Below are 15,881 nucleotides of genomic sequence, written 5' to 3'. Positions count from 1 at the left end.
GACACTCCTTGCCAAAGCACAGAAAAGAGGAGGCGTGTCTGCTGGTGAAGTTGATAAGCACCTACTACGTCAGTTCTGCCGTGGGTGCTGGGACAATGTGCTGATTGCTGACCTTCAGCTTGAACGTAAGAGAGACAAACCCCCTCCATTCTCCGAGTTGCTGCTGCAGCTTCGTGTAGAAGAGGATAAACAAAGTGCCAAAGAATCTCGCAAACAGAAGCATCTTGGTGTAGTGAAGCAGAAAGCCAACACACATCTGTTAGATGCAAGCTCTGCTGAAAGACCCCCAACAGCAGAGAACGATGTTGCAGAAATGAGAAAGCTAGTCACTGAGCTGCAGAGTCAACTCACCCGATTAAAGACACAGAAAGCTGAGTCCAGTGAACCTTCCCCTGACGCTGTTGTCTCAGAACTTAAGAAACAAGTAGCCAAGCTCCAGAGTCAGCTCACTGGCAGAAAAGCCCAAGTACCACAAAAGACCAAGGTCAATGCACCAAAGCCAGGTGCAAAGCGCCAACCCAAGAACAAGCAGCCAAGTAGTCCCTCAGCTGTTAACCAAAGGCCTAACAGACCAAGGCCATGGTATTGCTTTCAGTGTGGTGAAGATGGACATATTGCCACCGTGTGTCCAAATGAACCAGACCCACCATTAGTAGCCACCAAGAAAGAACAGCTGAAAGAGAAACAGTCTCTCTGGGTAAGTAAGAACGATCCTGCCTCGTCCCAGCATTTAAACTGAATTCAGCCCTCATTGTGGGACAAATGAGAGCTGGAACCAGTTATGACAGTCCCACCTCTGACATTGGATACAGACACACAAGATCCAGTGATACAAGAATTCCAAAAGGATTGATCGGAGCCAAGTACACTGCTCATGTACTCATTGATGGACAGTCTTGTAACTGCCTACTTGACACAGGATCTCAAGTGACTACAGTGTCGCAATCATTTTATGAGAGCAACCTCCCTCACTTGAAGATCCATCCTCTGAATGATCTGTTGGAAGTTGAGGCTGCGAACGGTCAAACTGTACCCTATTCAGGCTTCATTGAAATTAACGTCACCTTCCCGAAGTCCTGCTTTGGATCTGAAATCTCAGTGTCCACACTTGCATTAGTTGTCCCGAACACAAGATCAAATACACAGTCCCAACTCCTGATAGGTACCAACACCTTGGACTTAGTGTATGAGAACTGCTGCAATGTGAACACAGATCTTCAAGCCCTTCCATATGGGTACAGAGTTGTCCTGAAAGTAATGCAGCAGAGAAACAAACAAAGAGCGGACAGTAGCTTGGGACTAGTACAGCTACCAGGAAAGGAGCCGAAGGTCATCCCAGCTGGACAAAGCTGCGTCGTAGAAGGACTAGCTCATGTCAACAGCCAAGCTCTAGACCGCTGGGTCGTGATCGAACCACCTTCATCATCCCTACCTGGAGGCCTGCTAGCCATAAGCTGCCTGCTCACCTTACCTGACGATGCACCTAGAAAATTGCCAGTTGTGCTGCGCAATGAGAGTAAGCATGACATCATCATTCCAGCAAAGAGTGTCATAGCTGAAATTCATGCCCTGCAGGAAGTAGTCGCAAGCAAGCAAAGCCCTGCTAAGCCAGCACACTCCAGTCTCCCAAAGCCTCTGAACAGTGTAAAGCTGAACTTGAACTTCGATGGCTCTCCACTGCCAACTGAATGGAGAGAGAGAATAAAGAAGAAGCTATGTGCTATGCCCGAAGTGTTCGCTCTACATGATTCAGACTTTGGTCGAACAGATAAAGTGAAACATCAGATCAAATTGAATGATGAAACTCCCTTCAAGCACCGACCTCGACCGATACGTCCACAAGATCTGGACGCTGTCCGGAGACACCTTCAAGAGCTCAGTGAAGCAGGAGTAATCCGTGCGTCAGAGTCACCTTTCTCCTCGCCCATCGTGGTCGTTAGAAAGAAGAACGGAGATGTGAGGCTCTGCATCGATTACCGTAAGCTAAACCTCCAAACCATCAAGGACGCTTACGCGCTGCCTAACCTGGAGGAAGCCTTTTCTGCACTCACAGGCTCTAAATGGTTCTCCGTACTGGACCTGAAGTCCGGTTATTATCAGATCGAGGTAGAAGAAACCGACAAACCCAAAACAGCCTTCGTCTGTCCGTTGGGGTTCTGGGAGTTTAATAGGATGCCCCAGGGCGTTACTAACGCTCCCAGCACTTTCCAAAGGCTGATGGAGCGGTGCATGGGAGACATCAACCTCAAAGAAGTCCTTGTGTTCTTGGATGATCTGATAGTGTTCTCTGACACTATTGAAGAGCATGAGAAGCGCCTTCTTCATGTCCTGAACCGTTTGAAGGAGTACGGCTTGAAACTCTCCTTGGAGAAATGCAAATTCTTCCAAACTTCAGTTCGGTACTTAGGACATATAGTGTCCGAGAATGGTGTCGAAACCGACCCTGAGAAGATCGAGGCCTTAAAGACCTGGCCTACTCCAATGAACCTGAAAGAGCTACGCTCATTTTTAGGATTTGCTGGATATTACCGGCGGTTTATCCAGAACTACTCAAAGATCATAAAGCCACTAAACGACCTCACTGCTGGGTACCCACCACTCAGAAAGACTGACAAGCAGAAAGAGACCAGTGGTGAGTACTTCAAGCCAAGAGAGCCGTTTGGAGAGAGATGGACGAATACCTGCCAGACCGCATTCGAGACAATCATTGACAAACTCACTACTGCCCCTGTGTTAGGATTCGCCAACCCCAAGCTGCCGTATGTGTTGCACACAGACGCAAGTACAACTGGGCTCGGGGCAGTGCTCTACCAGGAGCAGGAGGGAGTCATGCGAGTCATTGCATATGCCAGCCGTGGACTGTCGAAGAGTGAGTCCCGTTACCCAGCTCATAAACTGGAATTCCTCGCGCTGAAGTGGGCTGTGTCAGAGAAGTTCGCAGATTACCTGTATGGCGTCTCTTTTACAGTCGTTACAGACAGCAACCCCCTAACTTACCTGCTCACCACAGCTAAGTTGGACGCAACAAGTTATCGCTGGCTGTCTGCCCTTTCCAACTTCAATTTCCAGCTTCAGTACCGAGCAGGGAAACGGAACCTCGATGGCGATGGCCTCTCACGACGTCGACATGCTGGACCTGTCAATGACCTAGTCTCTCAGAAAGAAGAAGAACGAATTAGTCAATTCATTCACCAACACTTACCTGAGTCTGATGATTTCACTAGTGTCTCTGCCAAGACTGTTACTGCAATTTGTGAGAAGCATCTAGTCTGCACTCCTGTGAGAACCAACGAGAGAAGTTCCATCATCCCTCTTGTCACATCTCTTGCCATGACGGCTACAGCTATTCCTGAAAGCCTGGAGAGCTGCGATGGTTTTCCTGTCATTCCCAGTGTATCAGAGGAGGATTTGCGGGAGCAACAGAGAGCAGATCCTGCCATCTATGAAATCCTCCATCTGATGGACACTGGGGAGACGCCTTCTCCAGCTGTCAAGGAGGAGCTGCCCGACCTTCCTATCTACCTGCGAGAGATGAACAAGTTGGAGCTGAGAGATGACATCCTCTACAGGAGAAGGCAGATTGGCGATGAAACCCACTACCAAATAGTCTTGCCCGAGAAGTACAGAGACATGGTATTGACAAGCCTTCACGATGACATGGGTCATTTAGGTTTTGACCGAACCATTGACCTCACCAGATCCAGATTCTTCTGGCCAAGAATGATTAAAGATGTTGAGAAGAGAACCAAGAATTGTAACCGCTGTATACGTCGTAAAGCCCCGCCAGAGAAAGCAGCACCTTTGGTCAACATCATTGTTACCCGACCTCTGGAACTAGTCTGTATGGACTTCCTTTCCATTGAACCAGATCGGAGTAACACCAAAGATGTACTTGTCATAACAGATTACTTTACGAAATACGCAGTGGCGATCCCGACTCCGAATCAGAAAGCTCGTACAGTTGCTAAGTGCCTTTGGGAAAGCTTCATAGTCCACTATGGGTTTCCTGAAAAGCTGCACAGCGACCAGGGCCCAGACTTCGAGTCAAAGACAATTCAAGAACTCTGTGACCTTGCTGGCATACACAAAGTAAGAACAACACCCTACCATCCCAGGGGTAACCCTGTCGAAAGATTTAATCGTACACTCTTAAGCATGCTTGGTACACTCAAAGCTGAAGACAAGACCCACTGGCGAGACTTTGTAAAGCCTCTAGTGCACGCTTATAATTGCACTAAACATGACACGACCGGGTTCACGCCTTACGAACTTATGTTTGGGCGGCAGCCCCGGTTGCCCATTGACCTTGCTTTCAATGTTCCGTTGAACCAGAGGGAACAGAAGTCTCACTCCCAGTATGTGCGAAACCTGAAAAACCACCTTCAGGAGAGTTACCAACTTGCAAGGACAAACGCTGCCAAAGCAGCCGAAAGGAACAAAGTCAGGTTCGACAAACGTGTCACTGAATCTACCTTGGACGTAGGTGACCGAGTGCTTGTCAGAAATGTACGCCTAAGAGGAAAGCACAAGCTAGCGGACAAGTGGGAAGAAACTGTGCATGTCGTTGTGAGCCGGAAGGGTGATCTTCCAGTCTACTCTGTCAAGCCAGAGAACAGAGATGGTCCTCTCAGAACGCTGCACAGGGACCTCCTGCTACCCTGTGGGTTCCTGCCTGTTTCTAACGAAGAGCCCCCTCCTGTGCCTAAACCTCGAAGGCCAAGCACCCGTCAACGCCCAAACCCTGACACTGCCGAACCAGAGCCAGAGCCCTACTCTGATGAAGAGGATGACTTTGTCTATTCCTTTCGAGATCCAGTCATTACAACCACAAGGTCCACTCACGAATATGTTGTACCTGTGCCTCCCAGAGAAACGACCCGTCCTCCTGTTGCACTGTCCTGTCCAGATCCTGCAGTTTCCTGCAACGCTCCAGAAGAACCGGGTCCATCCTCATCTGAAAATGTACCTTCAGTGGAGACACAACACACACCTGAAGTGGAACCTGTGATCGTACACGACCAACCTGAAAGAGAGAATTTAGCTGAACAGACAGCTGACCAACCTGAAAGAGAAACCTTACCTGAACCGACAGCACACCAAGCTGTTGAAGAGACAGAACCTGAAACAGTTACAGCTGATGCTGGAGACTTACCTGGAAATCCGAATGAAACAGAGATTGATGAAGTACAAAATGATCAAGAAGATGATGAGAACCAGAGTGAACCACGAAGATCTACAAGACAACGTGAACCCCCCAGAAAACTAACATATCCTGAGCTAGGGAATCCCTTAGTAGCTATTGTTCAAAACTTATTCCAGTCTTTGAGTTCAGCTATTTCCAATTCCCTGTTAGAACCTACGTTAATCCCACTACCTGAGCCAAAAGTAGTGTAAACCTTTTAATTCATGCAAAGGGACTTGCATATATTTAAAGATCGCCTCTCAACGTAATTTAATTAATATTGCCGTGTTCCCAATTGTTATTGAATGTGTTACGCGTTGGTCCTGTTTTAAAAAACGTTCTGGTTGCTTTGTTTCAAGACGTTTTTGCAAGCTGGCAAGGTGGCTTGTGGAGAAACGAGAGAGTGTTCCGTGTTTCTCGTGGAAATGCGTCTCTGATTGGCTCACTCCTCCTGCTCTCAAAGAAACGCGTCTCTGATTGGCTCAGTCCTCCAGCCTTGGGAGAGAATGTAATGGGAAACAGAGTCGCCACTTCTCCGGGTGGTACTGCACTATAGGGGCGCCAACGGAGGCGTGCAGGCTCCATTCAGGGCTGTGCTCTTTCGACAGCGACCCCTAGGCGAGCTGTAGGCACGGAGCAACCGGAGTGAGCAGGCTTTATGTATGAGGCTTTGTGCTGTGTGTGTACCTGAGAGTAGCAACCAGCTGATAGCTAAGCTAAGCTATGTTTCGGACCACCAGACGTTGCTTGTTTTGAAAACAAGCAGAAAAAAATTACTCGACATGTTTTTAGATAAATGGGTCGATATAAACCTTTGTGGGCAACGCCTTCTTTCGACGTGACGAAACACAGAAAGGCTTTCGTGATTCGCTCGTTTCTCTGCATTATTGATGTAAATTGGGAAACACCGGGAAACACAGCCAGGAGAGTTGACGCACCGCTATGAGAGCCTTGCAAGTGAGTTTAACTTGGGGTGACCGTCCGATCTTCGAAAGGAGTGAGTAAAACTGAGTTTTATCGGAAGTTGGCCTTTAAGAGGGGAGGGTGTAACCCAGGTTAAAATAGACATTAATAAATAAATAGTTAATAAATAGAATAAATAGCAGGAAGAATTTCATCATTTTAATAATTTACTTTTGTGATATTAAAAACCGTCTAAAATAGATAAATAGTATTTAAAAACATCATTTCATGGTTTTGGTAATTCATTTTATCATTGGTTGAAGTTGAAAGGTCATATCTATCAGCCAATCACGGCTCTGATAGTAGTTCTGTTCCGGAAGATTCTCGTCAGAATCGAGGAAGGCAGAACAGGTGAAGCCACGTTCGTGTGGAGCTCCAGTGATGTGAAAGAAAAGAGATAAGTTTCCAACTGTATCTGGCGATTTATTTTGTCTTTGAAAGTGTTTTGTTTTACCTTCTGTCTATGTCGATAGACTGTGGTTTTGTTTTGAGTTTTAATCTTGAGTTTTGATGAGAATCGTCGAAAGAAAGTTTGCTTTGAAGATCAGGCATCCAGCGCGTGATCAACGACATTAGATGGCGAGCCACCCGAGATAGGAGGAACCGTGAACTTTGCTTGTACGTCGAAAGACACATCTCTTCTCCCATTCCGGGAGAGTGGACAGCGGATTGAAAGGGCGTTTGTTGCAGTTTTGTCCTTTCCTTCCCCTGCGGAGAGCAATCAACAACCGCGGTAAGACTGTTGCAGTTTAAGCCGCTGTTGTTCTCCCCTCTGGATCACGTGCGCAGTGCGTGGACTGCTCCGCGCTGCTGTGTGTGAAAGGGAACGTCTCCCTTTGACTTGCTAAAGAACTGTTTAGCGCTTAAGGACTGAATTAATGGACATTGATACAGTTAAACGTTTATGTTGATGTTGATGTACACATTGTGAGTGTGTTTAACTGTAATGTTGATTGATACTGCATTTACTGGTGTTAACTTTCTCATATGGGCTTAGTGAGATGCCCTATGTTTTCTTGGTTGTAATAACCTACTGATTGAAGGGTAATACCAAATGCAATTGATTTAGTTATTACTAAAATAGGCCTCAGTGATAACAATTAAGATGGATAATTAAAATAACTAGTTATACCAAATAACTAAAAGTAAGAGATAACAACTAATACTTGAATACTAATAAGAGCTCAACTAAGATACTAAACTACTGAAACTAAATAAGTTGAAGTGAACTAAAATAGATTAAGAATACAGAATGGTTTTCTTTACTTAAAGGGTAACTGAGTAAGACTCAGATTCTTCTTTGAATTCACTTTGCATTCATATGCAATTGTTTTTCTATGTTGTATGTTTTGTATATGTCATGTCTTGGGGTACCACTTTTTGAATAATACTACTTTCTACTTTTTGATAAAGCCGGCAATCTAAACTTATATTCTGGTCTGTGGTGTTTTCTCTGTTTCTTGGTCAATTATTATTTTAACCAATTACTGCTCCTCCTACGAACCTAGTACTGGTCCACCCCCATCCCTAACTACTCTAATTTCATACTTGTAGTGTGTGCTACACTAGTTATCGGTCTGGTGCTAACTAGGCAAGCGTGCAACCAGTCTGTCGAAACGATTGTGTAGAACTAAAGCAGGGCTCTCAAGTTTTGAAGATTGTTTGGAGTGAGATTTAGATAAATAAATAAATAGGGGCCTAAATAAATTCGGGGAGGGGGAGGGGGGCATCGACTCATTATCACCCATCGACCTATCGACACTAGGTTTCCCTTCAACACAGCTAGTTAAAAAGTTTGATTAGACCAAATACACTATGTATTCAATATGCTTAATCCTAACCAGTGCTCAAATTGTAAAATAGCCTAAAAGCAGCTGGGGATGTTCAGAGATTGATTCTAATTATTGGTGGTTTGGGGGTTTCTCCCCCGAGAAAAAATTGAAAATGAAGGCCTGGTTGTTGAAAGTGCAATTTTAACAAAATGTGAAGAAGGGAGGAACCCTTAAAAGTTCTCAGAGGAACCTAAAAATGACAAATTGGTTCTTGGAAGAGCACCAAGGTTTTTTGAAGCTTCTTCAGACGCCCAAGCGCAGGGCTGGACTGGTCATCTGACATAGCAGACATTTTCCGGAGGGCCCCTATTTTAAAAAAAATATTTAAAATAGGGGCCCACGACGGTGCGGGGCCGACCTGTGAGTCAGTTCTAGTTATGAGGGGCCCCTTTAAGCCAAAAGGGCCCAGGCCCTATTTCTCCCCCAGTCCAGCCATGCCCAAAGGTTCCACATGGGAAACTCTTATATTGCCACGATGGAAGAACTAAAATGAGCTGTGAAGTTCTTCCCACAGAACCAACTGAAGTTTCTTTGAGGAATCTTCAAATGTGTACAGAGTAACTCTCTGGGCCTGACAGGACTAATTGTCCTCATAATCCACACACTAGCCAACACCACTGTGTGTGAACATCCTTACAGTAGATTGCAGGACAGCAGTGTCTGTACTGCTACGGGCGCTGGTGGCTCAGGTGGTAGGAGCCGCTCAGCAACCTGAAGGCTGCAGGTTCGAGCGCCGCTTTGCCTGACCCCATCAATGTGTCCTTGAGCAAGTTACTTAACCCCAAGTTGCTCCTGGTGGCAGGATGGTACCTTGCATGGCAGCCACTGCCTCTTGTGTGTGAATGTGAGTGTGAATGGGTGAATGTGAGACATACAATGTAAAGCGCTTTGAGTGCTCGAAGGAATGGAAAGGCGCTATATAAATGCAGTCCATTTACCATTTACCATTTGTACTATCTGTGGAAGCTGTGAAAAGCCCAACACTATCCCCATCCTGGCTTACCTTAAGTGAGAAACGTAACATTGGCGAGACACAGACTGACCTTGACATTCAATTTTTGATTAGCATCACAGTAAGCATTCATGGGCCCAGGATAAAGCCAGAGAGACCGGATAATACTCCTAGAATCTGTGATACAGGATTATGTCCTGTAATTCCAAAATGGAGGAAGAGCTTCTTTTATACAGATAACTTCAACTTCATATCACTACGACAACTGAAACAGGTAATGCAACCCGCTTAGAGAGACTTCTAACTTTATTGAACTTATACAGTAAGTCATATAGTTGTGTGACTTATTGGATACAGTTTACACTGAAGAGAAATGAGCTGACGCACAAAATAAAAGTACCACAGAGCACATATTGTCTACCATCTATTTTTGAATATTGAATACTATATAGTAGCGGTTAAAGTCTCTGGAGCAATGTGGAGTTGGACTACTTGCTTTATGGCATTCCAGTCATGAATGAGTCAGCCACACGTTCTGCATTAATACCCAATTGCAGGGTTAGTCGAAAGGGGGGGGGGGGTGCGTTCCAGATTTTAAACAATAACAATGGAGTTACATTGAACCACGATTAAAATCATGTTGAAAAAGTGGAGTTACATTACATTACATTACATTGCATTTGGCAGACGTTTTATATAGAGATGCACCGATACACATTTTTTCACTTCCGATCCGATCCCGATAACTAAATTTGGGTATCTGCCGATACCGATACTGCTCCGATCCAATACCAAAACCACATATATGCGTGGATTTCAACTTGAGGTAGGCCCAAGATGAATATTTGGTCATAAAAGGAAGTCAGAAGACCAGGAAACCAATTAATAAGTAAAAAGGAGCAAGTTAAAAAGTAACAATCCCATCCTGAAAAGAGTTCAAATTAACATTACACCTGTCTCAATGTCATTACTGGGAAAATTCCGATACTTTGGGGAAATTCCGATCCGATCCGATCTCTGAAGTATGTTGATATCTGAACCCGATACCGATACACCGATACCGATATCCCATCCCTAGTTTTATAACCAAAACGACTTTCAAAAGAGGACATAGTCATAGCCAACATCAATAGCAAGTGCACAGGAAATATACAGAACAACAAGTGAAGTCGCAAAGAAGAGTTAGTTAGTTTTTTGTTTTTGTTTTTTCAAGTACAGTACACACACACAGACACAGACACAGACACACACACACACACACACACACACACACACACACACACACACACACACACACACACACACACACACACACACACACACAAACAAACAAACATATACATGTCAAGAGTCTGGCCTGGGGCTAGGGCAGCTCAGACTTTAGCCTAGTAGATAGTCACAAAAGAGGAGAGTCTTTACTTGCTTCTTGAAGGCTGCAACAGACATGCTTAGTCTTGCTGCCTCTGGGAGACTGTTCCACCACTTGGATACAATAACGGAGAACAGTCTTGACTGGGAGTACCTAGAGCGACTGGATGGCAGAGCCAGGCAGCTTGTGCTGGAGGAGCACAGTTCTCTTCCAGTAACATAAGGCTTTAGTAGGTGTAAGTCTTTCAGATAAGCTGGGGCCGTTCCTGCGATGGTTTTGTAGGTAAGGGTCAAGGCCTGGTGCTTGATCCGGGCGGCGATCGTTAGCCAGTGCGATTCAATAAACAGCGGAGTAACATGGGTCCTTTTGGGTTGATTGAATATCAACCATGCCACCGCATTCTGGACCAGCTGCAGTGGTTTTAGCGCACAAGCAGGTAGACCTGTCATGAGTGAGTTGCAGCTGCAGTAGTCAACACGGGACAGGACCGTGGCCTGGACCAATCGTTTTGTAGAATATTGGGTTAGCACAGGTCTGATTGTCCGTGTCTGAGTTATCAAAAACAGAAGGGGGGGCAGCGCCCCCCATACAAATCACACCCTGCCCATCCAGGATTTGCACTCATGACTTTGTGAATTGCAAGCTTCTGTAACTCCCTGCCCATTAGGCAAGCATAAACTTGAAATCCCAGACTCATGGGTTCAATTCTCTACCACTGACAAAGGTAGGCCTATATTATTTGGGGAAGTGATTGATTGACATTCTCTTCTGTGTAGACGCCCGTGATTGTATGAATTTACAAGTCTTTCGCGGCAAATTAAAAACATTTTAAGTCAACCAGCTCAACTAAAATCCACACTTTTTTTTTAGTTGGTCTTTCACAATGCAACAACCCGTGATGTAAGCCACATGCAGCACCTGAATGCATGCACCTTTTCTATGCTACTAATGGCCCATACCCATTGATCAACTGAGGCTCTGTTGCAGGCCATGACCTGTCTAGCGTGGGCTGTGAGAGCTCTGTATTTTACATCAAACTTTATATGTGTATGAACACGTGCATCTGAGAGACATGGGGCATGGACATAAGCCAACTGTGTGTGTGTGTGTGTGTGTGTGTGTGTGTGTGTGTGTGTGTGTGTGTGTGTGTGTGTGTGTGTGTGTGTGTGTGTGTTTGTGTGGTGTGTATGTGTGTGTGTGTGCGTGTGTGTCACTTGTTCTTCGCACTCAAGTATTATAAAAATGGATAAAACACCTACAAAAACCTACCTGACTTAACTGCTTAACCATCGCAGGTGTTCACCCGTGTTTACTTCACAAACTGATCTAAAGGAATGATCTAATGGAAGTGACAGATTTCCTCTGGGTATTTACTGCTGTTATGTAAGAGGTTATTTTCACCTTTCGCCTTTTGGGCCATATGCCCAATTGTGTTGTTATCCTTCAGGTTTGAAACTTGTTTATCTTGTGGAATTGGTCTGCCCCCTAGGCTGGCCTGAGACCAAGATTAAGGCGGGGGATCCTCACACATTAAGGGACAGTCCACCCTTTTTTGTTTTTCACATATTTGCAGTATTTCCAAGCATTATTCATGAATGTGCATGCAATTTTCTTCTCAGTGTTTTCAGTAGCCTACTTAGATTTATTGGTATCAGAATGATTAGCATCGCGTAGCATAATCACTGGAAGTAAATGGGAGCATTACCATCAAGCCACAAATGATCACAGGATGGGATTAAAGAGCTGTTTTGCACTCTGGTGAATCTTACATTCGTTTTAAGTAGTTTATAAGTACATTGGATGATGTTTGGTTTGCTCCCGTGTACTTGCATTGCTATGCTTAATTTGGCTTTACTGTTAAACTAGGCAATGCAAACACATAGAGGAAAAGTCCTATTTATTGTCATATTTTACTGGGACTTAACTACAAATTAGAAATTTCTTGAAATGAGGTGGACTCTTCGAAGTAGTAAACACTGTCTTTTAATTCAGCCATATGCTTTGGTAAACACAGGGTTATTATTAAATGTAATCTGTTATCTATTTAAAATCTGAGGGTTATTCTTAGAACTCTTATTTAATTACTTATTACTCGTTTATCTTATTTTCAACACTTGGTGTGGGGGGCATTTCCTTACATAAGTCTAAGATCTTGTCTATATGTTCAGCTTTGATGTGTGTTTTTTTCTGTGAAGCATGAATTCTGACATCATCAATCCATAAATCATGACAGTTTCTTCTTTTGTTCTTTTGAAAGATGACATCATTGTCACACATTCTCTGTCCCAAAACCTGTCTTAACAGGATGTTCCCTTGCAGGATAGAAGTACTCAGAGAGACGTCCCTTCCAGTTGTCGTTCAATTTGCACAGAAGTACAGAGGCATGTTTTATCTACTCCACTATCTTTGAAAAGTTGTCAGTTCAAAAAGAGGGGGTGCAGTCTTTATCTTTATGATATATAGTGTGGGGTTAGTTAGCACTATTCTTCAGAACGATTTTGGATTCCTGTTGCACTAAATCTGATCCGGACCAAGCCAGACACAAGCTGTGAAAACAACATTCTAAAACAAATGTACAAACTGTGCCTGCAGTGCTTTTCTTTCCCCGTGTCCAGGTATAGACCTGCATACATGCTGTACATACAGTACGTCTCTTGATGGAGAGTCATTGTTCATGTCATGATACATTATGTGAGAGCTCCTTGACATAAACAAATACGTGTCATCAAATCCTTGTGTGGGTTATGATAACCTATGTCAGCACTAAGTGGTTAATTTATTATTAATTATTTCCATAATGTTGCTGTTCTATGACATTGCTCTGCATGTAATTTGTTCTAGTGTGCAATACATTTATATCTTTATATCTCTCGAAACATATTGTACGCTTTATTCTTTTGAAAGTCACTTTAGATAAAAGCATTTGCTACTGTAAATAGGCTATGTAATGAAATGTAATAACATGTGATAAAAAGAAAGTTAAAGCCTGATTGGGAAACTCCAACACCCATTGTCATTGTGACACAGCACACAAATTGCACTCAACAAAATTGTATTTATGCCTCACCTGTGCAAAGGGGCAGCCCCCAATGGCACCCCAAGGGAGCAGTGCGGCGGGACGGTACCATGCTCAGGGTACCTCAGTCACACAGGAGTACTGGTTAATTACTCCCCCCCACCAACCTGGCGGGTTGGGAGTCGAACCGGCGACCTTTGGGTTACAAGTCTGACGCCCTAACCGCCTACCCATGACTGCCCTTAAATGTGTAATGTGTGAAGAGCTAAAGCATCTAAAACACCATGGTGCATCCTTCTTTCCTGTTTAAAGTCTTTATCCTAGATTTGAAGCTAAAGCATGTTCTTATTCTGCTGCTAAAATAAGGTTTCTGGTTGCACGTAATGTTTGTACACAAAGTAAGACATTTGAAGGAGGACTTTAATTGATCAAAACAACTGGGTCCCACAGTTACCGTACACAGAAACTGGGAATACAAGTGAGTGATTGAATGGCTCAGGATGGCTGTCAAAAAGAGTTCTCGAGATATTGACAAATCTTATGTAACACATAAAAAATACATATATATTAAAAGAGTAGTCAGAGCCTTCAAAGTAAACCCAAGTATGAGGAGCACACAACAAAACTGCATTAACGCAGGACAGTTGGGTGTTTGAGTATTTATATGAGTTTGTGCATTGTTTTGGCAGATTTTGACCGATGAACCTGCTGGCCTGGGAAGACACACCCACTCTAGTGCCTTGCTTGCTAAACGGTACATTCTGTTCAGCCTGTCAAGTCGGCTGTTCTCTCTCTCTCTCTCTCTCTCTCTTGTGCTCTCTCTCTCTCTCTCTCTCTCTCTCTCTCTCTCTCTCTCTCTCTCTCTCTCTCTCTCTCTCTCCCTCAGTCTTCTCTTTCAGGTGAGAACTGCAGGAGAGGGCAGAGTGCTCCATAACAAAGACAGTGCCTGGGGCAATGCATGTACATGTTCTTTAGGTAGCCTACGCTTACGTTATGTAAGCTTTCATAAATGGGTCAGTGAGGATGTTTTAGGGTGGGAAGATACTATTTTTAGGGTCAGTTCCAAGCAAAACTTTTGATTTAAAGGGGTATGCCACTATTTTGGGGCTCAATACAGTTAAAATCCTTGGCCAGGGTTTATAAAGGTGGTAAAGTGTCTTATTTTTCATGTAAGCCGTTGTCTTGTTTTAAGACAAGTTAAAAGAGGGAGCATGTCGCTAAGCTAGTGAAAGTCAATGGATCCGTGTAGCATGTAGCAAAGCTACATGGATGCATTGACTTTCACTAGCTTAGCGACATACTCCCTCTTTTAACTTGTCTTAAAGCAAGACAACGCTTCACATGAAAAATAAGACACTTTACCACCTTTACAAACCCCAGCTAACAATTTTAACTGTATTAAGCCCCAAAATAGTGGCATCCCCCTTTAACTTTTGAACTATCATGTTGGTTGTTCGTTCATAGTAAAGCCTTTTGTTATGTTTTAGACCACAAACATAAATAAATAAAATAGCAATAAGGCAAAACTATTTCACACACCTCAGCAAGACTGTATTATCTTTTGATTAGAGCCTACAATGGATAGTACTTAAAATTACACTGTAAGGTCAATTTAAGGAATTGAAGAGAACATGTCGAAGGGATCTGATTCAATGTTTCAATGTTCCCCTGCCCTTCCCCAAACTTCTCGGGGTCCAGAGGTCACATTTTAAAATCAAATCAATTCCTGTGATAAGTTTATCATGGCATAGTGAGCAAAAAACAACAGCAACACACAGACAGACATTTGGAACCGGGTAGGTCCAAACATACCACCATACATTAGCCAGGCCGTGCCCTCCTAGTGACGCAAAACCTTTGGCGTTGCAACTAGTCAGGTCAAGAGTAATGCAAGTACTTTCTGAGTTCCCGCAAATACGGGAACTCCTTTCACTTTGTCAGGAAGCAAACAACCATAAGCAAACCAAGGGAGGTGGGTCAACCATGCCGTTTGGGAAATGTTAATTGTTATGCTCTTGGTCAGACCAAGTCTCGAAGAGATTTGAATGTCAATGATAATCAGGCTAATGGAGAGTATCATGATCGGCTTCAGTGGTCACAGTGAATGTTGACATGCATGTTTATTTAGGTGTAATTCAGATTTCCAATGTTGACGGCATCCATTCATCCGCAAACCATGTCAGTCCCACTACCATGCTTGACTATCCAGATGATTAACTTTTTTTTGTAAAACTCACTTGTTTTCCACTACACATGCTTGACACCATCTAAAACAAATGTGTTAATCTTGGTCTCTTCAGACCACACAACATGGTTCCAGTGATCCATGTCCTTGGTCTGTCCATCTCTCTTGAGACCAAGATAAAACGCAAACCTCCCTTTTAATCCCTTTTCATTTCAAGACGTTTCGGGCCAACACGGCCCCTTCTCAGCCGGGTTTTAATCTAGGGTGTTCTCACTTCTGGGTACATGTTCAAGCATGAATGGCTGTATTTTGATTTTTTTGTGAATGAACAACAAATTTAAGCAGTTATATATGTTGTCAACATGTCACTAATCATTGTGTC

Source organism: Engraulis encrasicolus, chromosome 14 (assembly GCF_034702125.1).
Source record: "Engraulis encrasicolus isolate BLACKSEA-1 chromosome 14, IST_EnEncr_1.0, whole genome shotgun sequence".
Taxonomy (NCBI): Eukaryota; Metazoa; Chordata; class Actinopteri; order Clupeiformes; family Engraulidae; genus Engraulis; species Engraulis encrasicolus.
Note: the sequence above shows the minus strand (reverse complement) of the source record.